This window comes from Lutra lutra, chromosome 7 (genome assembly GCF_902655055.1).
Source record: "Lutra lutra chromosome 7, mLutLut1.2, whole genome shotgun sequence".
NCBI classification, from domain to species: Eukaryota; Metazoa; Chordata; class Mammalia; order Carnivora; family Mustelidae; genus Lutra; species Lutra lutra.
The window spans coordinates 48,854,265-48,880,679 of record NC_062284.1 but is presented as its reverse complement, the minus strand read 5'-3'; the positions used below and the strand labels follow the sequence as shown (position 1 = coordinate 48,880,679).

The window sequence follows — 26,415 nt, the reverse complement described above, 5'->3', positions numbered from 1 at the left end:
GAGACAATGAGCAAATGCCCCGGTAATTACATGGCTGGGGCTGAAGGGTGTGATGCAAGGTAAGGAGGAAGGGGTCGGGGAGACCTAAGGAACACAGCAACACTCGGGCAGAACCTTGAGGGACCAGGACGGGAGTGCTGCGTGTGTCTGGGAACCAGAAGTCCAGGCAGAGGGGAGAGTAAGGCTGCCTTTCCTGCTGGGTGGCCCACAGGGCTGGATGGAAGGAGAGAAGGATACTGTGCTGGTGTGGAGCCGATCCTCTAGAAGAGGACGCAGAAACCAGTGCCCACATTCTTGGGCAATTCTTTAGAGAGATGTCTGCCATCAGATCTCTATCCCCAAACTCTTCTGCACCCTGGGGCATGGTTGCTGCTGCTGCTGCTTCCTCTTCTTCTTCTCCTCCTCCTCCCCTCCTCCTTCTTCTTTTTAAGAGTTTATTTATTTGAAAGAGAGAGAAAGAGAGCACAAGCAGGGGGAGCAGTAGAGGGAGAGAGACAAGCATACTCCCCACTGAGTTTAAGTCCCGCATGGGGTTCTATCCCAGGACCCTGACATCATGACCTGAGCCAAAGTCAGACACTTAATCGACTGAGCCACCTAAGTGTGGGCATGGATATTTATTTATTTATTTATTTATTTATTTATTTATTTATTTGAAAGAGGGTGTGGGGAGAGGGGCAGAGGGAGAGAGAGAGAGAGAATCCCAAGCAGGTTCCATGACCAGCGCAGACATGGGGCTTGATCTCACGCAGATATGGGGCATGATCTCACGCAGACATGGGGCACGATCTCACGACCCTGAGATAATGACTCGAACTGAAAGCAAGAGTTGGACACTCTGTGGACTGAGCGCCCCCCTCCCCTGCCCAGGCCATGGCTTGTAGGTGCCCACAGCCAGGGCCACCATCCATTACTTCTTCCTCTTCCTCCAGACTTCCTTCCAAAAGGACAGAATCCTGCGAGGGGACCTCTGCAGGCGGGAAGATTCATGTTTTCTGCCATCATCAGACATGGGGACCCAAGATCAAGAATCTGAAGGTGACCAGTCCCAGGATCTTTCCCTGGGCTGGTGTCTCAATCTGTCTTTACTTGATCCTAGAGTTTATGTCCATTTTGCAGATGAAGAGATAGAGGCTCAGTGAGTTGGAGCCCAAGGTTGTTGGAAGAGGCAGTGATGGAGACAAGAGTCACCCGTGGGTCAGCCTGCCTCCAAGCTGGGCTCTTTCTGCTGCACCACTTGGATCTCTGCCCTTTTGGACAGTTACTTCCCTATGCTCTCCGCTGCTTAGGTGGGACTAGCTTGGCTTCCACGGTCTCCACCGAGCCCCAGGGGATACTGAAAGGAGAGCACAGAAGCACCCCTACTTTCCTATTTGGGGTTTCCTGGCTCTCAAACCAACCCACCTTTGTGGTCGCTTGGCTTGTTCCCGGTTGTCTTAGCCCCTGGACTCTTCTCATTGTGAGGACACCAGCTTATGAGTCACCACCCAGAAGTTTCTTCCAATGTCGGACAATTTCATGATCAAGACCCTCAGTAGCCCCCAACTCATTCTATAAGGCCAGGATTACCCTGACACCAAATCCAGACAAAGACATCGCAAGAAAAGAAGACCCTAGAACAATATCCCTTATGAATATAGATGGTGTAAGGTCTGAGTCATTGCTGTGTTACCTGCAGGCACTTAACACATGCAGAGACCTCTCTGATCCTGCCAACAACCCCAGGGAGTGGCCGCCATTTTTCAGGTGGGGAAACGAAGTCTAAGAGGGTAGGTGATTGGACACAGCTGCACAGCTCGTGAGTGGCAAAGCTGGGACACCGACTCATGTCCAGCTGTCAGCAAGCTGGCTCTTCCGACAGCATCACCTAGCCATCAGCAGAGAGGAAGAGAAACAGCCTCCCCACAGGCTTGCCCTTTGTTCCAGAATCCCCTCTGCAGGGATGCTTGCTCAGGTGACTCACCAGAGAAGCTTCTCCCTGCAGGTGAGTTGCTCCCCCCAGCCTGCTGGGCAGGGCACAGGGCCCGTTGGAAAATGACTCCCTAGTCTACGCACTGTGAGAGCTAGGTGCGCAGGGAGAAGGTGGAGTGGAAGGACGATCTGTCACTGCCGGGACGAAGTCTTTGCCTCTCTGCGCCTCAGTCCCCCCGCCTGCAAAATGGGGGGAAAGCTCCCAAACATGAACAACAGCAAACACTGGTGAGGATGTAGAGCGAGAGGGACTCTCGTTTGTTGCTGGTGGGTACACAAGAGACACAGCCACTTCGGAAGACGGTTTGATGGTTTCTTACAGAGCTAAACATACTCATACCATACGATCCAGCACTGATACTCCCTGGCGTTTACCCAAAAGAGTTGCAAACTGACATCTATGCACCTGGGTGGCTCAGTTGGTTAAGAATGTGCCTGCGGCTCAGGTCATGATCCCAGGGTCCTGGGATCAAGTCCTGCATCAGTCTCTCTGCTCAGCGGGAAGCCTGCTTCTCCCTCTCTCTCTGCCCTTCTCCTGCAACTCCCACTGCTCATGCTCTCTTTCTTTCTATGAAATAAATAAATAAAATATTTTTTAAAACCCTAACATCTACACAAAATCTACACGTGGGGTTTATAGTGGTACGCAGCCTTATTCATAACTGCCCAAACTTGGAAGCAACAATGACCTCCAGCAGGCGAATGTATAAACAATGGAATAGTACTCAGCACTAAAAAGAAATGAGCTACTGAGCCATGAAAAGACATAGAGGAAGCTTAAATGCGTATTACTGAGTGAAAGAAGCCGATCTGAGAAGGCTACGCACTGTATGATTCCAACTACAGGACCTTCTGAAAAAGGCAAAACTATGGAGACAGTAACAAGAGCAGAGGTTGCCAGGGGCTAAGGGAGAGAAGGAATGAGTAGGCAGAATACAGAGGATTTCAGAGCAGTGAGACCGTTCTGTATGCTCCTGTAAATGGTGGACACATGACATTACACATTTGTCGATACCCACAGAATGGACGACACCAAGCAGGAACCTTGATGTAACTTACAGACTTCGGGTGACAATGTCATGTCAGTGCTGGTTTGTGAATTGTAACAAATGTCCCACTCGGTGCGTGCTGGAATTTGAGACGGAGTCTATGTCTGTGGAGGAGAGGGATATGCGGGAATTCTGTATTTTCTTTCCCTTTTTTTTTTAAAGATTCTATTTATTTATTTGACACAGAAAGAGAGATCAGAAGTAGGCAGAGAGGCAGGCAGAGAGAGAGGGGGAAGCAGGCTCCCTGCCGAGCAGAGAGCCCGATGCGGGACTCGATCCCAGAACCCCGAGATCATGACCTGAGCCAAAGGCAGAAGCTTAACCCACTGAGCCACCCAGGTGCCCCAGGAATTCTGTATTTTCTGCTCTATTTTGCTGTGAACCTAAAACTGCCTTAAAAAATAAAAATCTATTTTTAAAGACAGAAGCAAAACGACCCAGGTCTCACGCTAGGATAAACAAGCTTGTGCCTGTGGAGACTGTTTGTAGACAGCAAGTTGGTTTATTGGTCTGAAGGGCCAGTGATATTATGTTCTTAAATTCCAGCTCGCCAGAGATCAGCACTGGGGTGCAGTTCGGTCATTTTGACTTTTTGGGTCCCAATATCCTTCTTTACAAACCAAGAGGAAAACACATGTTCTTTGTTCCCATCCCCATGACAACCCCTCAGAGAGTGAGTAGTGGTAATGATGGTAATAGGCACCTTTATGTCTAGACCCTGCATTAAGCACTCTATACACATGATTTCATTTAATCCCTACAACCATCCTGATTTTATAGATGAGAAACAGAAGCATGGAATTAGAGTAGGAGGGGGAGCAGCAGGTGGGGAACAGGTAAGGTGCCCTGGGTCGCCTGGCCGGTCAGTGGCAAAGAAGATTCTGGAAGGCTCAATGTTTGTATTCAACCTCCTGTTTTACCCCCATGCCCTCCAGGGCCAGCCAGGGGTTGGCCCCATTGCCTGATTGCTGGGGACTGGCTTCATAGTAACAGGTGACGGTTACAGCCAACATTTCTGCAGGACTTACTGTGAGCTGGGACCATCCTTATGGACGTGACACGCACCGTTTCACTGATTTCTTACCATAATTCCGTGGAATAGCTCCTGTTTTGATGCCCAAGGGAAGGTGAGAAAATTGCAGCATAGACGTCAAGAAGCAGAACATGTCAGATCCAAGCAAGATCATGGGGGTCAGCTGGTCCGAGTTTTTTATTGGACATTTGGCACCAAACCCCTCAGGTCCCTGAGCTGCTGCAAGGTCAGTTGAGTCAGGCATGAGTGAGCAAGCGAGTGTGTGTGTGTGTGTGTGTGTTATGCACAATGTGCTGTGCTGTTGCAACCCTTCCTTTTGGGACTCAGCAAATCAAGAGCCAAGAGAGGCCAAACATGGGCCCCAGGAGCCTTGGCTCCTGCCGTGTTCACCCTAGGAGCTTCTGGTGGCACAGGCTCCTTCCCCCATGTGTATCTGTGCCCACACTCCAGGCCAGGAAAGGAAATCCAGGAGCAGTGAGGTCTCATTTGCCCTTTAAACACAGAGGAGGACGGGGAGCAGGGAGGGGTCACCATGCAGGGAGGGGGCAGGCGGTAGCTCAGGGAAGCCACACCCCTAGGACCTGAAGCCAGTCCTGCAGTGCATTGACTCCCTGCAGGTGTGACCCAAGGCTGGAGGGGAGAGGCCAGTGTCCCTACAGGTACCTCTCCTATTCACAGGACAGAGACAGGACTTTCAGTGGGAGCCCCTCCACGAGGATGTTTTGTGTGGCGATCAGGAACCTAAGAGAGAATCAGCCCGGTCCGAGTCCAAATCCTGTCTCTGCTATTTGCTGACTGTGTGATGTTGGTTGAATTACCTAGCCTCTCTGGGCTCTAGTTTCTTCCTCTGTCAAATGGGAATAATGACTGACAGGAGCTACCTACCGAGGCAAAGTCTGTACCTGAGCTGGGACCGGCACTGGACAGAGTAAGGGCTCAGCATATACTAGCTGCTTATCAGCTTTGTGCTAGGATTCCTGATAATATCTGCCTTGTCATGAAGATTAAGGGAGAAACATACATGCAAAGTGCTCTGGAAGGATCCCGCACAGAGAAGGCATTGACTATTTTTAATATTAACGCCCTCTTTCCTCCTACCTCTTCTCACATGTGCAGGGCACCTAGGGCAGGGGGGAGGGGCTGCTTGACTTTAGGATGCAAAGTGCAAAGTTAGCAGTGGGTTCTGCTGCCTCCCCACAGTGGTGGAGGAAAGACAGGGCTGCAGGAATTCGTTAGCACCAATTAACACCGTGAGGCTCCCTTCTGCTCTCACCCTGGTCTGCCTCCCTGCTGGCTCAGGGCCTACAACCACATGGCAGAGGAAGCAGCCAGGCTTGGGGGGGGGGAAGGGGGAGGGGGGAGAGGGATGTTGTGGAACTCTCAGCGAAGTCTGGGTACCCCAGCAGGTATTATTCCCAGTTGGGCAGGAAGGTTCCAGAAAGGGGTGTGGTGGGCATAGAATAATGGGCAGGCCTGGTCTTACGGGCCATAGACAAATGCTTTTCCAGGCAGGAATGCTTTCTAGGGCATCTGACACCCGGAATAGGGGCCGTCCCCTTCCCCTGTACAATGAACTTAACTGGAGCTATGATCTTGCAATGAAAGAAATAATCAAAATGGCTGGGAAAGAAATATAGACAGCAAAAATGGTGTGTGTGTGTGTGTGTGTGTGTGTGTGTGTGTGTGTGTAAGGGGGCATATTGTAAGTTAGTGTTTTTTACTTACTTGCAATGAAAAATAATCAAACTATAATACACAATTGTGTAGAATTATACACAAACTTTATATATATAAATTCATTATATATGGACTTTATATATATATTCATGTCAATAAAAAATTAAAAAATAAAAGTCCTAAAAAGGAAAATAGCAATGCTTAATACTTTTCATTTAGCTTAATATGTTTTTGAAAATAGAGAAAAACTTCTCTCTCTTTATTAGCCTGTTAGGGTAGCAAATAATCACATGACAACTCCTGCAAATATGTAAATATGTCCAAGTGAATCTTCCTAAATCACATTCAATCCATGATACCTCAGCCATACTCCAAATTTGCTCCTAATTCATGAAAGAACAATTTTTTTAAGGTTTTATTTATTAATTTGACAGACAGAGATCACAAGTAGGCAGAGAGGCAGGCAGAGAGAGAGAAGGGGGAAGCAGGCTCCCCGCTGAGCAGAGAGCCTGATGCAGGACTCGATCCCAGGACCCTAGTATCATGACCTGAGCCGAGGGCAGAGGCTTTAACCCAATGAGCCACCCAGGCGCCCCATGAAAGAACAATTATTGATTTTAACCTTGAAAACTTTCCTCCACATGGAGCAGCAGATATACAAATAGGAAGTCTTGAATAGAAGGATAAATTTGGTCGAGATGATTTCACAACAGAATCTAGAAATTGCAATGTGTTTGTATCTTTGTTTCTTTAGTATTGATTATAGTAGTTCTCAAATGTTTCCATAGGCAAAAATTTCCAGTAAAATATCTTTGCCAGAAAATTCTCACCCTATTTGGTAAAACCTAAAGCTTTTCTTTTCCAAAAACCAGAGAAAAGGGCAGAGAGAAAGACTCTTGACATGATTTTGACCCATTGTTTTAGAATATGACAGTAACTGAGTGACTCATGTTCTGTTTCTCCATTTTTATATCTTTTAAAGATTTTATTTATTTATTTGATGCACAGAGAGAGAGAGAAAGAGAGAGAAGCAGGCCTCCCGCTGAGCAGAGAGCCCGATGCGGGACTCCATCCCAGGACCCTGAGATCATGACCTGAGCCAAAGGCAGATGCTTAACGACTAAGCCACCCAGGCACCCCTGTTTCTTCATCTGTAGCCACTGATGATTTTGAATCTACAGAGACACAAACAATGCCTGAAGGCTTGAAGGAATTCCCCATAATTAAAGTGTTCTCCAAACAATCCTGTGTAGAAGCTTAGTTTAGGTGTGTCAAGGCCCACTGTATGATTGTGAGTTCTCTGAATTGACTCACATGTCAAAATCACTATTTATTAAAGGGTAAGTAAGTAAAAACCACTAACTTCTAATACACCCCTGTACACACACACACACACACACACACACACACACACACACAATACAGTAGTTATTTAGAGCTTAGACCACCTAACATTCTCAAGGGATATTGGCCCGTAGCTCTCTTAGAACATCTTTGTTGGGATTGGTATGAGGGTAATGCTGGCCTCCCAGAACGATTTAGGTGTTTCCTCCTCTTCTGTTTTCCGTAAGAATTTAGGAAAGATGAGTATCGATTTCTCCTTAAATGATTGGTAGAATTTACCAGGGAGACCATCAGGTTGTGGGCCTTGCTTTCTTGAGAGATTTTTCATTATTGACTCAAGCTCTTTATTTCTTACAGTTCGGTTCAGATTTTCAACTCTATTTTGTTCATCTCTGCTCTAATCATTATTGTGTCCCTCCTTCTGCTTGCTTTGGGCTCAGGTTGCTCTTTTTACTAATTTCTTAAAGAATTTATTTTTAAATAAACTCTGCACCCAATGTGGGGAATTCATAGCCCCGAGATTAAGAGTCACACGCTCTACCAACTGAGCCTGCCAAGTGACTCTCTTTTCTCTGGTTTCTCAAGGTGTAAAGTTACACTACTGATTTGAGAACTTTCTCCTTTTATGATGTAGGCATTTACAGCTACAAATTTCCCTCCCAGCACTGCTTTCCCTGAATCCTGAAAGTTCTGGTATTTTGTGTTTATGTTTTTATTATATCAAAGTATTTTCCAATTTTTTCATTTCCTTGTGATTTCTTCTTTGACTCATCGGTTTCTTAAGACTGTGCTGTTTAATTCCACAGATTTGTGAATTTCCCAGTTTTCCTTCTTTGTTGGTTTCCAGTCTCTTCCCATAGTGGTTGGAGAAAATAGTTCGGATGATTCAGATTTCCAGGATTGAGACTTGTTTTGTGACCTAACATGTGGTCTCTCCTGGAGAACCTTCCACATGCGCTGGTGAAGAAAGTGTATTCTTCTGTTGTTGGATGGAATGCTCTGGATATGCCTGTCGGGTCTATTTGGTTTATAACTGTTCACGTCCTTTATTTCCTTATTGATCTTCTCCCTAGTTGTTCTCTGCATTATTGAAAGTGGGGTATTAAAGTCTTCTATTTTTGTAGAACTGTGTGTTTCCCTTTTCAGTTCTGTCCCTGATTGCTTTATATATTTTGGGACTCTGTTGTTAAATGCACATTTGTTTATATCCTTATTTTTTCTTTTTGGATTGACCCTTTCATGAATATATAATATCCTTGTCTCTGGTAACAATTTTGGAGTTAAAGTCTCTTTTGTCTGATATTAGTACGTATAGACCATCTGCTCTATTTTGGTCTCTCTTTGCATAGAATATCTTTTTCCATCCTTTCATTCCAACCTGTTTGTGTCTTTGGGGGTTTCCAGTATAGGGTTGCCAGATTTAGCAAATAAAAATATAGGACATCCAGTTAAATTTGAATTTTGAGACACAATGAGTAATTCTTTTAGTAGAAGTATATTGCATGTACTCTTTGGGATGCATTTATACTAAAAAAATTATTCACTTTTTATCTGAAATTCAAATTTAACTGAGCATTCTGTATTTTATCTGAGAACTTTATTCCAATAAGAATGTAAAGACACAGCCCTACACTCTGGAAATTTCTGATTTAAGGGGAAAAATCAGGACCTAGCTTGACAGGCATCTACTTCAAGTGGGGAGACAGTGCGATCTTCCCATGAAGGCGGGGGCAGGGGGACAAGTCAGGCCTTGGCGCCACGGTCTCTGCTCCTTCTCGGTTCTTCCCCCAACCCACACTTCATTGTCCACCCAGTGCCCAGCACCCAAAGGCCACCTTTTCACCCAGTGGGTTGGAGCAGGGGAGTCCCAGCCAACCTGCTTTTGGGGGACAAGTTACATGGGAGACCAGGGCTCTCCCAACCCCTACAACACATGCATCCTCCTAGACATGTGCTCACAGTCCCCACTGCCCAGGTATGTGCTCCCCAGCTCGCTGGCCCTAGATACACCTTCCCAGGCACTGTACACACAGGACTGCCCAACACAGCCCCAGAGAAACATGTTCCCATCTGCTCAGACCCCTGAAACATGTTCTGCTCACACAGACACTGGCCCTGCACCCATTCACATATGTGTTCACACTCTGTCGACCCTGTACCCAATCATAGATCCGTCACAACAAACCTCATATACTCTGCCTGTCCTTTCTCAGGCTCATGTGTGTGTGTGTGTGTGTGTGTGTGCGTGGTGGTGGGGGGATTTTCTCCTGCTATCTCTATCTGGATATCTGTCCAACTTCCACTCTCCCACCCCAGCCGTCTTCTCCCTCCCCACAGTGAAGGCTGAGGGAGGGTGGGCAGGCCTGGTCTCCATGGCAACCAAGGACCCTCCACCTGGGAAGGAGAAGGTGCTGGGAAGCAGTGTTGGCTTTTGCCCAGGCCCTGGCTCTGAGTGGGGCTGGGGGGGTTGGGCGAAGGCAGTGGGGAGAGTGGGGGAGGAAGGCCCGGGATGACCATCTGGACCCAGGAGAGGGGAGCTACAGGCCCGGCCCAAGGACTCTGCAATGGCAGATGGGCATCATGGCGCCTGAGCGGCATGGGGAGGAGGGAGACAGCCCCGCAGAGCACCTGCAGCCTGGTCCTCCTCCACAGCCTTACTGCCTTCAGCACCCTCAGACCTCACTGATTCTGGAAAAACCCCTTTCACAGCTCCCCTTCCTGGGACCCCACCAGCACGGAGAGGTGGAGCTGTGAGGGAGTGGGGGTGGGGAACCCACATGGCCCTTAAAACCACCAGGGCTCTTGCGCCCTTTGTGTGCCACTCTCTTGGGGGACCCATGGCCCCTTCCTGAATTCCCATTTTGGATCCTCTCCCTGGGAGCTGGTGGGGAAGACTCTCCTGATGGTGCTGTACGAAACCCAAAGAGTGGGAGCCGATTTGTGCAAACCTCACAACAGGGTGAGGAGGCCCAGGCTCTGGTTCCTCCGGGTGGGTGCCTCTGGTGGTCCCCGCTGTCTGCTCTCACCCTGAGTGCATGAGTCAGAAGCCTGGCAGACTGGCCCCAAGCTCCTGAAAAACGTGCCTGAAAGGGAGGGCCTACGGTGGGCAGCTAGAGGGGACTGACTGGCAAGCGCTGACAGTGGGAATGGGTTGTTTGTGGGGCAGCGCGCTTTGAGAGAGGGGAGGCTGCAGCTTCTCCTGTCCCTCTGTGAGAAAGAACTTGCAGACCCCTGCAGGGAATACAGCCGGATGACAGCCTCCAACACCTTCCATTAGCTGAATGACAAGGCCTATCTTGCCAAGCAGCCCTCAGCTAATGTGTGAGCACAGCGAGTTTCAGGGACCCGCCTGTGTGCCTGTGAAAGACCCCTCAGACTGGCAGTCTAGGCTCGGGTGTCCCTGTTGGGTGGGGGTTGGGGGGTGCTTTTGTGAGTCTTGTGTCAGGGGCTGCTGCTCTCCCTGCCAATCCCGTTTCTTCCCTCCCCGTCTGCCACAGATTTAAGCCTCGACAACTTCCTGCACCTCTGACTCCTTACCACAGGACCCAAAGTGACACAGAGGAGAGCCACGGTCGTGCGCGCACACGCATGTGGAAACACAGGGTGGTCTGGAAGCCCTGGAGTTAAGAAGGCTGTGGGCCGCCCCGCCCTCTGGTGGACACCCTTGGGAACTACACCTCCAGGACGGGAGACGGGTGGGAAGCATGGTCTCTTCGTGACCTCAGGTTTACTGACTGTTTGCTCTGAGACCATCAGAGATCACCTTACCAACGGGGAAACTGAGGCCCAGAGAGAAAAAGGATTAAAGACAGAAAAGGCCTTGGGGCTGACAACATCTTGTCACCACCAAACCTGTTTCCTCTACCCCCTCACCCCCATCTTGTCCCTTCCCCTCTTCTTGTGGGCGCTAGCTTAGGTTCTGTCAACGGTGCCCTCTTCCTCCGTTGGTAGCCAATCCCATACATCCTTCGTTCCTTCCTTCCTTCCTTCCTTCCTTCCTTCTTTTTTCTTTCTTTCTTTCTCTTTTTCTTTTTAAGATTTTATGTATTTATTTGAGGGAGAGGGGCCCAAGCTGGGAGAGTGGCAGGCAGAGGGAAAAACAGGCTCCCCACTGACCAGGGAGCCTGATGCGGGGCTCGTTCCCAGGACTCTGGGATCATGACCTGAGCCGAAGGCAGACACTTAACCAGCTGAGGCACCCAGGCGTCCCATGTGCATTCCTTTCTTACACTGTCCTGCTCCCCAGACCATGGTGACTGCCTCCCCCGAGGTCCCCGTGGCCCATCCACCTCTGTGCAGCAGAGTGACCTTCCTGAAACAAGCCACCAGTGGCACCCTGGCTTCTGAGGCCCTCCGCCCTGTGGTCCTATCTGGCTGCTCCCCACCCTCCGCCGATCATCACTGAGCACCGGAGAACAGCAGAAGTCCCATGTCCCCCAGCCCAGGCGCGGTTGTTTCCTCCACGTGGACTGAGCGCCCTGCACCCAGAAGCCTTTAATCCCATATGGCGGTTGTAAGAGTCCCTCACTACTCCTGTAACACATTACCGCAAACCTAGTGGCCTAACAACAGCACATGGTTGTTCTCTTAGAGCAAGTCCTAAGTCCAAAATCAGCCTCCCTGCACTGAAGTCAAGATGTCAGGAGAGCTGGCCCTTTCTGGAGGCTTGTCTTTCTACTGACCTCATCAGGCCACCACTCAGGAAGCAAAGTTCAATCCATGCTTTCAAAATGTAAGAAGGGGGACAGGTCTTCATTTTCCTAAGCCACACTGACCTCCAGTGTATATACTTTTTCTCATACCACCGAACGGTTCTGCAATTGTCCATGGTTGAGAAATGTGCTCACTGCATGGCCTGTCTGGGCCACTTCCTCATGGTTATCTCATTTTACTCCCCACAGGACCCAGAGATAAGGGACCTGAGGCTTAGAGAGGGGAGTTAACTGGACCAATGTCACACAGCAAGTCAAGGTAAGTCTGGTTCTGCCCCAAGGTCTATCCAGCTCCTCACACCTACCTCTCCTACAGCCCCCAGCAAGGAGCTAGTAGTGGGGCTGTGGCCCCATAGCCTCCTTCTCCTTTCTTCTTGCAGACCACATCCTGTCTGGATTCTGGGGGAAGGCAGTTGCTTTCTCCTCCCCACCCCCAACCTTCCCAGACATCTGGAGTTGCAGCAGAACCCCTGGGCCTGCCAGGCAGTGGAAGCAGGAGCCAGCTTCCAGAGAGGCTGGGGTTAGCTGAGGGAGGCATTATGCATGGGGTGGGTCCCCACCAACCCCTTGGGTGGATCCCCAAAGCGGATCAGGCCAGCCTCACCTGTCAGCTTCTCCCACTTGCCCGTGCCCTCCCCTAGGCCGTTGCCAGCCCCAGCACACTCACTGGCCCCTGTGGGAGACCCTGTGCTTCCTCTACCCTCCCTGCCATCCCCTTCTGGGAGGTGCCCCCAAGTACCTATTGAGCTGCCTGGACCACCGCCAGCCCCCCTCCCCCGCACCCCTGCACCCCGGTCCAAAGACTCATTTGTTTGTTTCCAACTTTGCAGTGCAGTTCTAAGTGCAGACTCAGGGGGCAGATGGCCCAGGCTCAAGCACCGGCTTTGCCACCCACCAGCTCTGTGACCTTGGACATTCCCCTATCCTCTCTATGCTCCCAAGTGATCATGAAAACAAAGGTATCCGCCTCCCAGGTTTACATGTGAGGCACTCAGACCAGCGGCTGGCTTCCAGTAAGCCCTCGGGGAAGATGCTGCTATGGTGTGAAGTTGCCTTATTTCTGAAAAGCTGGGCGTGCAAAGCACAGTTCTGGGTTCCCCTCCCTGCTCTGACATTTTCCAGATATACAACCTCAGTTGGACCCACCCAGAGGTTCAGCTTCCTTGTCTGCAACCCTCCCAGGGGTCCACTGCAGATCGAACTCCATATTGTAATTCCCTACGTGTCCCCTTCGGAGCCCTGGTGAGCACGTAAGTGAGACAGATCCTGTGTGGAGCCCCATGTCCCTGTCATCTCCCTTCTGTGAGGGAGCCAAGCTTTGCTTTCCCTTCCCTGGGGACGTTCACAGCCAACAAGACTCATTTGTTTATTTCCAAGAGCTTCCAAAAGCTGGATGCCTGACTTGGATGCCAAGAGTCCTTGAGAAAGGTCTGCGGGGGACAGATCCTGAGAAACAGGGAGGAGGCCCACGGGTCCCACAAGCGGGCTCCGGGAAGTAGTCAGGTCTCTGGGAGGTTGGTCAAGCCAGGGGTCACATGGGCTTGGACGGTGAGCATTTGGGCAGCCCGTTCAGTGTGATTCTGGGTGGGGGAGAAGACCCCTCGTAAAAACCGAAGGGACTCCTCCCCAACCTGGTGGCAGATCTATCTGCCAAATGAACACAGTCTCATGGAAATAAAGACCAACTGGCCTTGCTCCACACGCAAAACACTTTGGCTCTTGGTGGTGGCCCTTGGGGGTCTGTTGGACTTCAACATCTCTGGCCTGAGCCATGCAGGTCTGGGCTTTATAAACCTTCCATCTGCAGGCTTTGTGAGCAGGGCAGCCTTCCAGATTCGAGGCCAACTCCCCTCTATACTTATGTTTACATCACAAAAGGTAACAACCCATTGAGTATGGAAGGGCAAAGTCAGGGGACAGTGCTTAGTCTGGGAAAGGGGAGACATGCCTCCCAGCAATGACCCCCGCCGCAGACAGCAAGCCTGGGTGAGCCCCGCCAGCTTGGTTCCCTGCGGCAATCAGGAGGCGAGTGTTCTGCTCTTTTCCCCGGGGGCCTCCGCATTTGTCACCCCATCTTTCCTCCTGCCATGCATCCCTATTACTAGTAAGCATTGTGGGAATATGGTAAAAATGAGTAGGTTTCCCTTCTGAACTTCTCTCCTTTTTGGCCCCTGAACCTCCTCTCATCTTTTGGGGCCCCAGCCAGGAGCTACCAGGGAACAGGGGCAGATGGGTCTTCTCTTCTCTCCTCTTCGGAACCTGCCCTCCTCCGTACCAACCTTGGCCCCTTCTGGTCCTAACATGCCCAGGTCAAGGAGCGAGGGCCAGATGTTGCTCTGTGACCTTGAGACTGACATGATGGATGGACCTTGACCCCTGACCCTCAGCACAGATTCTCGTGAGGGAACCCAGCCCCTGCTCCCCTCCTTCCAGACTCTGCCACACGTCATCACAGGAGCATTGGAGAGAGGAGGGGGCCGTGTCGTAGCTGCCTGACTTCACGGAGTTGGGGAACCCATCAGCTGGGAGCAAAGTCCTTCTCTTCTCATCTGTGAGGTTGGAATATCATACAAATTTCAAGATGGAAAACAAGAACCTACCAGTACCACGGGGGAAACTGGGCCCCTCTCCCGACATTGTGCATGCAGATTCCTGAGCTCAGACGCAGGAGGGGAACCCAGGTGAGAGGTTGGTGAGTCCCAGCACCCTGGGCTGCCACTGCCTGCCCTGTCCACTGGCCGCCCCTCCCCCCCGGGGGGAGAGGAGAGCCCTGACAGGGGAGGTAGGGCTGTGAGTTCTGACTCAGAGGGCTGGGTTACCTTCAGCAGGAAGCTTGTTTGTTCTCCTAGCCCCTCTGTTTGCTCATTAGCAGAAAGGGGGAAGCCTGGCCTAGAACCGGCTCTAGTTTCTGGGGGAGGGGAAAAAGCCGTTTGTGGAGAGCCACCTGCTGTGGTTCCAGATGGGAGGACCCAGCCCCTACTGGCCCTGACTTCCTGGCCACCTGGGCTGGAGGAATTAGTGCCCCTGGGTGTCTGAAGTCACCCAGCATGGAGGCCATGTCCCTGGGTGTCTTGCGCGCTGACCCTCCCAGCACCCCAGGAGGAGGCAGGCGGGTCGGAGGGCGCAGGTTTGCATGCAGTGGACTCAGGGGCTTAGGGATCCAGCAGCTAGCCCAGGAAGGGGAGCAGAAAGTGAGGAGCAGGGCCTTGCTGGAGCATCAGTGGGGGACAGGCTGCAAGGACCACGACCCCGGGGCGGGTGGGGAAGAGGCAGCTAGCCTCTCATCCACCCATCTGCCAACAAATTTGTTCTGCCAGCTCCTGGGGAAGCCACAGACTGCTCCCAGGAACACAGACCACACCACAGGGCCTTGCTGACAGAACGTCTTTAGTGACAAAGAGGGCAGGTACCCATGAAGAGGGACAGCTTGGCCTGCCTGAGGCTGGGCAGTGTGGGAAGGGGCCTCCCGCACCAAGTGCCCCCCCACCCCCCCACTGTGGAGCAGGGTGGGGTGTGCAGTGGTCTGGGCCCCAGGCCCAGGAGGGAGGCCTCAGAGAAGCAGAAGGCTTCTTTATTATTTAAAAATGTTTTTAATTAGTTAATTTTTTAAAGTAAACTTTATCCACAACACAGGGCTCAAACTCACGACCCTGAGATCAAGGGTCCCATGCTCTCCCTACCAAGCCAGCCGGGGGCCCCACCAACATTTGTATTTTTTTTTTTTTTAGAAGATTTTTAATTTATTTACTGGCAAGAGAGAGAGAGAGCGAGCGAGTAGTCAGTGAGAATATGAGCAGGGGGGAAGGGCAGAGGGAGAGGGAGAAGCAGACTCCCGGCTGAGCAAGGAGCCCGTTCCACTATGGGGGACTTGATCCCAGGCCTGGGATAATGACCCGAGCTGAAGGCAGACGCTTAACTGACTGAACCACCCAGGCACCCCAGCATTTATAACTAATCAATGTTTTACTTCAGCACAGTGCTTTCAAATTTCTTTCTTTGCAATTTCCTTGGTGGAGTTGTTTATACCATTAAGACAGTTGTGCATGATGTAAATATTTTATATTATGTGTATTTCCCCATATCATTAAGGTTTTTTTTTTTTAAACATCTTTTTCTAAGGCTTCGTATTTTCTTACCAGGGACCATGAATTCCATAGCCATTGCCCTGTTGTTCATTAGATTGTTTTCATTTCCACCATGATAACATGGCCACAAGATACAGCTCTGTACTTAAGTCTTTTCCCCCACATCTCGGCTTATTTCCTTAGGACCCGTTCCCAGAAGGGAAATTACTGAGTAAAAGCAAACAAGCATTTTTCAAGCTATGGTTTCCGAAGCTGCTTTCTGAACACAGCACGTCACTCCCGCAGTGTCTCCGTCAACCTGGCCACCTTGGGCTCTGAGAATGTTCTCCCACTGAGTAACCATTCTTTGATTTCTCATAAAGGTGAGCATCTTTTTCCATCATTTCCTAGTCATTAGCAGATGGAGACTTCATAGGCCCTAACCCGAGACTGGGGTCATGCAGGGTGCAGAGGGGGCACTGTAGCCCCCAACTCTCGTTGACAGCAGGGAACATAAGCAATGCCACAGCCCACCGCTTGCCAAGACCAGGGCTGACTCTACCTGTGTTTTATAGGGAATTTTGAATGAAGGCGGCGAAAGGCCAGGAATGGAGCCAAATGCCCCAGCCCAACGAATGGCAATCGTAGGGTCTTAGAACTGATAGGTTTCTTTTACTAGGTCTATGAAGAGGAAGGGGCCTGGGCTGGAGGGCTGCCTGAAGGAGGAGGCAAGGTCTGTTCAGGCTCTGGCAGGTACAGCGTCTCCAGGTGGGTGTCCTGGGCCTCCCAATAGCCGTCTCCAGGCCTCCTGAGGGTTTGGCTTTGCATGAAGCTCTCAGCAGAGCCCGGATGAGACTGTGCTTAGGAGTACACTTGCTCCCGGTCCTTACTCTTCTCTAGTTCTGGAGGTCGGGAGTCCAACAGGAGTCTCAGGGGACTAAATTCAAGGTCTCAGCAGGGCTTGATTCCTTCCAGAGGGCTCAGTGGTGACTCTGATCTTTGCTTTTTTCGGCTTCTGAGACCACCTGCCTTCCTTGCCTCCCATCACTCCAGCCTCTCATGCTCCTGCCTCCCGCCCATAAGGACCATCGTGATTACATTGGGCCCACCCAGATAATCCAGGACAATCTCCCCATCCCACGATCCTTAATTTAACCACAACCATAAACATTTGCAACACCAGGTAACATTCTCAGGTTCTGAGATTTAGAACATGGATGTCTCTCGGGTTGGGGGGAGGGCGCTGACTCAGCCTACCACAGCCCCCTCTCCCACAGCCATGGATGAGATGCCTTTCTTTGTGTCCACAAGCTCCCTGAGGTTTCTTCTTTATAAGGACACCCACCTGTATGACTCTGTTTCCTTGTCTGATTCCCTTGTGAGGCTGAGGTCCTGGGCTCCCGGGCCTGGCACAGTGCCTGGCATGTAGGCAGCCCTCACTGGATGTCTGTGAAGTGTATGAAGGGCTACCTGTCTGGCTTCTTCGGTCCCTGAAGGTTGACGGCAGGGGACCCAGCCACTGGCAACCTCTGCAACCGCCAAGCGTCCTTGGGAGGGAGTAGCAAGCATCCCTCTTCCCCACCCCTCTCTGCTCCCACAAGGCAGTGGCCCAGCAGGCCACTAGGTGGGGAGAACTGCTTGAACTGAGGTCTAGAGGCAAGATCAAAGATGCTGTTGTAATTTATGCTGCTGACAATTTGGGGTGGCTGAAGCAGGAGACTCTGTGATGAGCAGGGGGCAGCAGGCAGGAAATGAGGCAGGACAGTGTCTTATTCATGTTGGGGGGGGCTCAGATATGTGCATGAGGGAGTCTGCCATGGGGGAGGACGTGGTTCCAACCAGCTGGTGTTGAGAAGCCTGGAAACTCACAGGCACGCACTCGCACACAGCCTCCCTCTGATGGGGCTGTCACCGAGGCAACAGATGAAGCTGGTTGCCTAGCAACGAGGCCCACCTCCCCCATCCCTCTTATGGCCATTTCTGCCCCTTGGGATCTTCTTGCCCTTTCTAGATTGCTCCAGTGTTGAGATGGAACCAGATTCCCTCTGTGTCCAAATACCAAGGGTAGGAGAGGAAAGGGGATGGTTTTGTGATTGACGAGCTCAGGGTTCTGGAATTGGTGACGTTGGGAGAAAGGTGGGCTGAGACTGCCTAGGGGAGGAGAGGTGAATAGGGGGCGTTTCAGCCTCAGTCTTTCCTGGGTGTTTTTCCTTTTCTCATTTTACTAAAATGAAGCAGGGAGAACACTAGCCTGGGAGTCAGGAGACTTGGTGTCATGGCCTGGATCCATTTCTCACTTGTCGAGTGTTTTGAGGAAGGGACTTATCCTTGGGTCTCAGTTTTTCCACCTGTAAGAGAAGAGTTTAAGCCACTGAATCCCCAAGGCCCTTTCTGGGCCTGACATTCTATGATTCCAGAACCTCCAGAAATGGAGCGGACCCCAAGCCCCACATTCCAGCCAGGTCTTTGCACCGCTCTCCCCTCCCCCAACCTACCCAAGTCCACAGCAGCCCGTCTAGGTCTATGGGAGGGAGAAGGAAAGGGAGCCACTTGGCTCTGGGCCTTACATTCACGAAGGGCCCCAAATCTAGATGTCATACCAGAGAAGTTTTAGTCCCTGTCATGTTTTATAAGTAGAAACTATTCATCTGGAATGGTTAAGTATTTAAAATAAGCTTCAGTCTTTGTAACTCTCGTTGCCACTCTTCATTTTTCAAATAGACCATGGTCTGAAGAAATGGAAATGGCCCAGGCCTCCATTCCTCCTGTGAGGGCCCTGGCTCCCTGGTTCCAAGGGCTTAGCCACTCAGCATCCCTCCTAGGGGCTCTAGGAGTCTGGGCTGCCTGGAGATGAGGCAAGAACTTCAGAGGAAGTGGGGTGGCAGGTCAAGGTCTGTTAGGGGATGCAGTAGGGGGAGACAAAGAGACTGGGGAGGCAGAGCTGGGGAGAAGTTATCTCTGTAAGCAAGAGCTTGCTGCCATGTGCACAGCCCATGAGGGGACCTGGGGCTAAGGTCTCCAAAGGGAGATGAGCCACCTTTAGTGCCAGGTTGTGCCTTGAGCCTGCAGGGAGAGCCCCTGAGGGTCATCTGCTGGGTTTCTCAGCTCCCAGACCCTGAGAGTGAGATACTTGCTTGCTTGGGCTAAGGATCAGGCACTCACAAGGAAGGGGTCCCTGGAGGGCAGAGGGCACCCAAGCTCTGTGCCCTCTGAGCTGCCTCCTTCAGGTCATGCCACAGTTTCTCCAAGCTGCACCCCTCTCCACCCACCATTGGCCAAGGACCGTTGAGAAAGGCTGAGTGGGGAATTCTGTGCAGGGTCATCCAAGGGTCGGGCAGCCTGGGTCCTCTTCCCCTGGAGAGTCAGACATCACTTCCCCACCCAGACAGACACCCAGCAAGGCTTGGGGAAGCCAGTCATCCCAACCTCTCCAGCAGGTTCTACCACACCTCTGCGGAGGGCCAGGGGTGGCCCGTAGGTGGCAGGGAGACTGGAGGTGGGAGGAGAGTAAGGAGGCTCCCTCTGGCCACACGGGCCCTGGGGTGGAGCTCTGGTTGTTGTGACTACAGCGGCATGCTCTCTTTAGCTTCAGAGCCCGTCTCTGGAAGATGAGGGCGCTGGACTTTCCAGAGCCCCTTCAATCACAATGTACTCTGGCTCCAAAGGGATCTCCCCACTTGCTGGAGAAAACCTTCTCACCAGCCGCTGGGAGATTTGCTCTGAGACAGCACCACCTGCTGACCCTTCTGGGTATGACACCCACCCCTTCTTGGGCGACCCTGGAATCCTAGAATTCTGTCTTTATACTAAAATGGACATGTTGAGCCTTACCTTGCCTGCATCAATAAATTATTTGGTACTATCAGGTTCCAGTTTATAGATTATGAAACTAAGCTTCAGAAAGATTAAATAATTTATATAAGTCTCCCAGGGGTGGAAGAAAATCAACGCTGCTCCTCACATCACTACCTACTTCCCCTGAAGGGGAGTTTCCAGAAGAGGTCCTAGGCCCAAGTGGAGTGACTTGCCAAAGCCTCTGGGCAAGTCAGTGACAAAGTTGGGAAGGAACCTAAATCAACAAGAAGGCACTTTGGAGGACAAGCTCATTTGGGGCTTGTCTGAGCAACTCTGCATTTTCATGCTGGCAAGAAAGAAGTAGCTTAAATCTACCTGAGGCAAGCAGTGTTCATCATAGAGAACTCCCAGCTCCAAGCACACCCAGGTCTGGCAGCTCTCCTATCCACCTCCTGGCCGATTCTACCTGCTCTCAGGTGCGGAAAACCTAACAAGTGCAGTCTGCCCCTGCCCCAGCCCCCCCAGGAAGCAGGGAGCAGGGACCTGACCAAGACTGAGAGAAGCTAAGTCACCTGCCTCTGACTTGTCCCCAGAAATTCCACAGTAGTGGCCCGATTGTCAGCTCAGGGCTTTTCCCCTTCCCTCCTCCCGGTGACCCTGTCACCCCCGCACTCCCCCCCAAGAAGGGCAGAGCTTGTTCAGCTGGAGGCTGGCCAAGGGCCAGAATGGGAACAGAATGAAGGAACTGGAAGTCCTTGTCCCACACAGCTGGAGGCCTTGCTGCCACGAGGGCAGGCACATTGAAACAACCTGCTAACCAACAACAAACCTACTTAAAAAAAGACCAAAACCCAAGCATGGGAGGTCCAGATTTTTTAAAAAATGCTAGAAAGGAAGATTGACAGATTAAAGAGTGCAACCAAACTCTCAGGGGGCTTCACACTGCCCAGAGCAAGGTGCCCTGGGTGGGGTGACATCACAGGGACAGACCTATGTATATATATCTGATGTATATATATCCCAGACCAACATACTGAAAGTGGTTATTTCTGGGTAGTAGGATTATAAGTGATTTTTCTTCTCCTGGATTTTGTGTATTTTCTAATTTTTCTGCAAAGAATTCATATTGCTCATGTAACAAGACAAAAAGATGGTTTGTAAAAAGGAAGCATGGAGGAGAATGTCTTTATGATTTGCAGGAGAGGAAGAATTTCTTAAACAAATGACTAAAAGCATAAACCAATAAAGGAAAGATTCGTAAGGCAGACTGAAAATATTTGCCATTCACATATAACAAACAGGGGATTAGGATATGCTATAGGAAGAACTCCCAGCCGTCATTAAGAAAAAGATAAATAATTAGGGATGAAAATGGGCTAAGAGGGGCACCTGGGTGGCTCAGTGGGTTGAGCCTCTGCCTTTGGCTCAGGTCATGATCTCAGGGTCCTGGGATCGAGCCCCACATTGGGCTCTCTGCTCAGCAGGGAGCCTGCTTCCTCCTCTCTCTCTTTGTCTGCCTCTCTGCCTACTTGTGATCTCTCTCTCTGTGTCAAATGAATGAATAAAATATTTAAAAAAAAAAAGGAAAAAAGAAAATGGGTAAGAATATGAAAGGCGTTTTGCAGACAGGGACATCCAAGTCACCAATAAACACATGAAAAGCTGTTCAGCCTCACTGGTTGGAATGTCTCTCATTCATCACAGTGACAGAAATGTAAGTCGGAAGGTACTGAGCCCGGTGGAGAAGGCCGAGGCATGAATACTATCATTGGCGGCTGGAAGGTGTAAAAACTAGGAAGGCCACGTCGGTGAGCAACTGGGCAGTCAGTGGTAAATTAGAGCATGCCCACTGCAGCTTCGTCCTGAGATATATTGCTAGGGAAACGTTCACATAGATGCGCAGGGAGGTATGTACATGGTGGTGTCCTGCAGCCAACTCATACCAGCTCGCAGGATCCCAGGATGTACAGTTCCCCCCAACTCTGTGTTCGATGCCATCACGCCACTAGTCTGAATTCGGTCGCGGTCAGAGTATTTACAACATGTAAATTAACAAACATTACAAAGCAGGGCTCTCTCCCTCTCTCTCTTTATTATTATTATTTTTTTTTTGAGAGCTGATGGTTAAACATTTAACAACACGCCACCACAAATATGTTCTCTGCAGCTTTGATTTCAATAGAATAAACATTGGCTAATTTGCATGTCCATTAACAGGAGAATAGATAAATAAAATGTGGTATGCTTATCCTATGGAATAATGTACAGAAATGAGAAGAATCAGATTTATGTATCAACATGGACTGATCTCAGAAACATACGGTTATGCTGAAAACAACAGGTGACTGAATGTAATGTTTCATAGTACATGGCTCTGGGGATTAAAAACAATAACATTATGCAAAGGACATATGTCTATATGGGACATATGGGGCTTCTAGTTACATGTACAGGAGGCTGCTGGGGCTGCCTTACAGATCACTGAGGGTCTGTTCATTTATTTTCTCTTTTATTCTCCATTCATTCAGTTTCCTTTATTATGCCTTATAAAGGCATTATTATTATGTTTTCTATTATTATGACTTGTAAATTCACAAGTCCTTTTCTTCTGCAGTATCTAGTCTGCTGTTAATCCCATTGAGTGTATTTTTCATCTTTAGAAGTTTGGTTTGTCCCTGGGGCACCTGGCTGACCCAGTAGGTTAAGCAGCTGACTCTTGGTTTAGGCTCAGGTCATTATCTCAGGGTGGTGAGATCAAGCCCTGCCCCAGGCTCCCCCATCAGCGTGAAGTCTGCTTGGGATTCTCTCTCTCCCTCTCTCCCTCTGCCTCTCTTTCTCTCCCATAAATAAATAAATGAATAAATAAATAATACAATCTTAAAAAAAATAAAAAGAAGTCTGGTTTGTCCCTTTTTGTACCTTCCACATCTCTACTTAACATACTTGGTTTTTTCTTTGCCGTCTTGAACATACGGAATACAGATATAATAACTCTTCTACTGTCCTTGTCTGCTCTATTTATCGCCTGTGTCATTTCTGGATCTGTTTCTATTGACTGGTCTTTCTTCTCATTATGGGTCATATTTTCCTGCTTCTTTGCATGCCTGTTAGTTTTTCACTGGATTCCAGATATTCTGAATTTTACCTTGTTTGGGTGCTAGATATTTTTGTATGACTGTAGATGGGCTTAAGCTTTGTCCTAGGAAGTAACATGGAGACAATTTTATATTTTTAAAATTCAGTTTATTTAAACTAAAAAAAAAAAAAAGCAACAAAACATCCAGTTCAACCATATCTTATTTTCAATATTTCTTTCTTTCTTTCTTTCTTTCTGTCTGTCTTTCTTTCTACCATTACTTCCCTTTGCTGTAAGTTGGACATCTGGTTTATAATTTACTTCATTTTGTTTTGTATTTAAGCTTATGAAGTGATTTGAGTCTTTTTTGGAATAAGGCAGGTTATAAATTAATTCCTTTTTCAAATCTATCAGAGAAAGAAGATGTGATCCAGCAAGAAAGGAAGAAGCTATCCTGAGTGGTTGTCGGAAATATTAGCTCATATTTTATAGCTTTTTTTGGTCCCAGCATAAAGGACTAGGTGATAGAGTGGACAGCTGAGGTCAAGGCCAAGGTTGGTGGAAGGCATAACACCAGAAAGGGGCAGGAACAAGTCTAGATCAAGGACAAAACAAGGCAACATCCATTTGTTCACTCTTTCAGTCATTCATTCAATAATTATTAAGCACCAGGCCCTGGATCAGAAGCAGGCAGTCTGCAGGGGAGGAAGAAAATGCACGCCCCAGGCCCTGAAGGCAGGCCACGGTGGGGGCAGCAAGGGCTCCTGGGGGCCCATCTAAATACCCCAAGCTCTAAAATTACCAAAACCCAGGTTGGGAAACCACCACATAGCAGCCAGGGAGTCTGCGCTGAGAATGGTTGATTGTTCCCATCTTGACAGAACTCCTCCAGGTCCCTGGAAACACGGGAAGTCCTGGCAGGGAGCTGAGCCGGGGTTTGATCTATGGAAACTCCTTCTACATACAACCCAAATCAGTACAGGGTGTTGGACAAGGGAGGAAAGGGGAAAATTGCAAATGGGTGGCAAAATCTCAAAGCCAAGTCCTGGGAGGTCTTGAAGCAAACAGCTCAATGTCTCTGAGATGGGTTTCTTCATCTGCAAGATGAACGCCACAGTTCCATGTGCCGCCAACCTCCTGGCAGGAAATGCGGAGGGGGAGAGGACTGGAAAATAAGGGACAATCAACAAGAGAATGGCTCTGTATTCAGAAAAGAGCGTCAAGTCCATGATCTGCCCCAGGGAAATGGAGGGCGGCCCGAACAATTTGCTGTTGGCATCGTGCACTGGAAAATGAGTGACATGAGTTGGCAGGAAAGGGGACCGAGGCCGGGGGTGTGGGAGACCCTGTGCTGAGGAAGTGAGACTTTGTTGGAGGGGATGCCAAATCTCTGGGTGGCCACTGACCCTGACAGACTTTCTGAGCCCCCGCATGGCCAGGCACCACTTTCTTAACCACAGCCTTGGGGCTGAGGCCTGGGGACGTCTGGAACCGAGCTGGGGAGGAGACCTCGGCTCCTGCCACCCTCATGGGATGTCCACAGCCTCCCAGACAGGCCTCATTTACCTTGGCTCTTTACCCTACTGAACTGGATGGAGAGGATGTCTCTTTCTTGTGAAAGGAATGTTTGAGCCAGAACCCAAGGGCGGGAAAGCCTCTTTGCCTTCTTCGAATGAGGCCCTGGCTGTTGCTCTGTTCCCCTCCCCCAGTATCACTACCTCCTTACCCTGTTCCAGCAGGTTCCAAAGGGAGGAGGGCACAAGCCTGGTCAGGAGCACTAAGCCTTCATCTCAGGGAGCTTTGGGGATGGTGGGAAAGGCCAGTGGGGAAACACCAACTTCTAGCTCAAGAACTTTATTTTTTTATTTTTATTATTTTTTTAATGATTTATTTATTTATGAAAGAGAGAGAGAACATGAGCAGGGGGAGGGGCAGATTCCCCTCTTAGAGGGGAGCCAGGGCTCAATCCCAGGACCCCGAGATCATGACCTGAGCTGAAATCAAGTGTCAGACACTTAACCGACTGAGCCCCCAAGGCGTTCCATCTCAAGAACTTTACAATACAGAGAGGAGCCTTCCCCACACCAGCTTGCAGTTTTACCCTATTCTAGTCATGTTCAAAGGACTGAATTTACTACCTTATGTGTGTCAGGGGTGCAGGTGGGGAGGGTAGGCAGGCCACAAACTTGGGAGTCAGGCAAACCCGACGTAACGCTTAGAACCATAAATATTCCACAATGAAACAATGAAAAAGTGGAAACAAGTGACTTGACCCCCCCCCAGACTGAAAAGTTAGGTGGGAACCTGCTAAGGCTTCCAGGCCTAGTGGTTTTCACTTCTCCGGGCCTTCCTCCCTGACTGAATAACCCGCTATGTGTCAGGCATTGTAAGTTCCATATATCAGACTCCCTCAATCCCCACAAGAGGTCTCTCATGTTGTCCAGGTGGAAGGACCCCTCCTGCTCTCTGTTACTGTGGCCTGGACACAGCTCTGTACACATACGTCACACCGTGTCTAGTCATTTGTTTCCCTGGTTCCCTCCCCTACTTGAAAGAGGGCTTCTCGAGGGGCATGGCCTGAGTCCTGGGGGTCTGTGTGTGTCCCCAGCAGCGAGCTCAGAACCTGGCCGTCATGAGGGGCTCAGCACGTGAGTGCCCAGGGGACGGGTCAGCTGGTGGACTCAATGATAACTAGCGTGCGGATCACAAGTGACACACGCCCATGCCCACACACTGCATGTCTTTCCGTGCTCTCTCTCAATTACTCTTCCCATTAATCTTCCGAGGAAGGCACCATCCTTATCTACCTTCTACAGATGGGGAAACTGAGTCACACAGTGGTCCAGCCGCTTGCTCAGGAAGGGTAGAGCCAGGGTGTGGACCCCACCTCTGCTCTTAACCACTTCCCTCCACAGGTGGCTGTCCCCAGTGGGGGCTGTAAGCGCCTGGCTGGGCTGGCAGGGTGGGCAGGGTGGGGGCTGGGGAGCCCCGCAGACAGGCAGAGGAAGGGGTGGGAAGGATATTGCAGGGGGAGAGCAGATGACTCGTTGGTGGGCTGGCTCTTCAGGTAGAGGGTCAGGGAGAGGGAAGGGAAAGGACTCGGAGTTGCAGGGGCCTTTGTCCCCTTACCTGGACGGCTGCTGAAGGAGAGGGCAAAGGCAGAGCTGGGAACCCTGGGTTGGCAACACAAGCTGGATGGCTGTGGAGGGTTGGGGAGAGGCTGGGGTGGGACTGAAGGGGAGATCCCACAGTTGTCCCGGGGAAGAGGGATGGATGTCCTGAGTTCAGAGACAGGGACAGGAGTTGGGAGGCAGGCAGAGTCAAGAGTCAGTACAAGGGAAGGCTCCTTGGAAGCAGGGCGGAAAGTCTCCATGGGAACCACGGACTCCACCTCTGGGAAACTGGCCTTGCTGGCCTTCCAGTTGCATTTTTAGTCACTCCCATAAGGCCCTGGGGTGGAAAGGTGGGGGTGGGGATCCACCAGCCCTTGGATGCTTTCAGTCTCTGTGTGTCCGCGATGTCAGGAATGGTCTCAGACACCAAGATAAACAGCTCGTTGACCTGGCCTAGGACTGAGAATCGTGCTGATAGAGCCTGTGAATCAGCTCCAGGCTCCGGTCCAGGACAGAGATGTTTCCCAGCCAGCGGGAAGGGAACAAGCCAGCCACTGTTCTAGAAATTTCCACTCACATTA

The 26,415-nt window shown here is 50.3% G+C and overlaps 1 long non-coding RNA gene across 1 annotated transcript; it reads left to right on the top strand.

Annotated features, from left to right (window-relative positions):
* Positions 1-11,699: 11,699 nt before the first annotated feature.
* LOC125105640 (uncharacterized) lies at positions 11,700-19,671 on the top strand. Its single transcript, XR_007128970.1, has 5 exons — positions 11,700-11,806; positions 11,976-12,045; positions 16,055-16,233; positions 16,530-16,618; positions 19,437-19,671. It is a non-coding gene; the product is annotated as an uncharacterized LOC125105640 (long non-coding RNA).
* Positions 19,672-26,415: the final 6,744 nt, after the last annotated feature.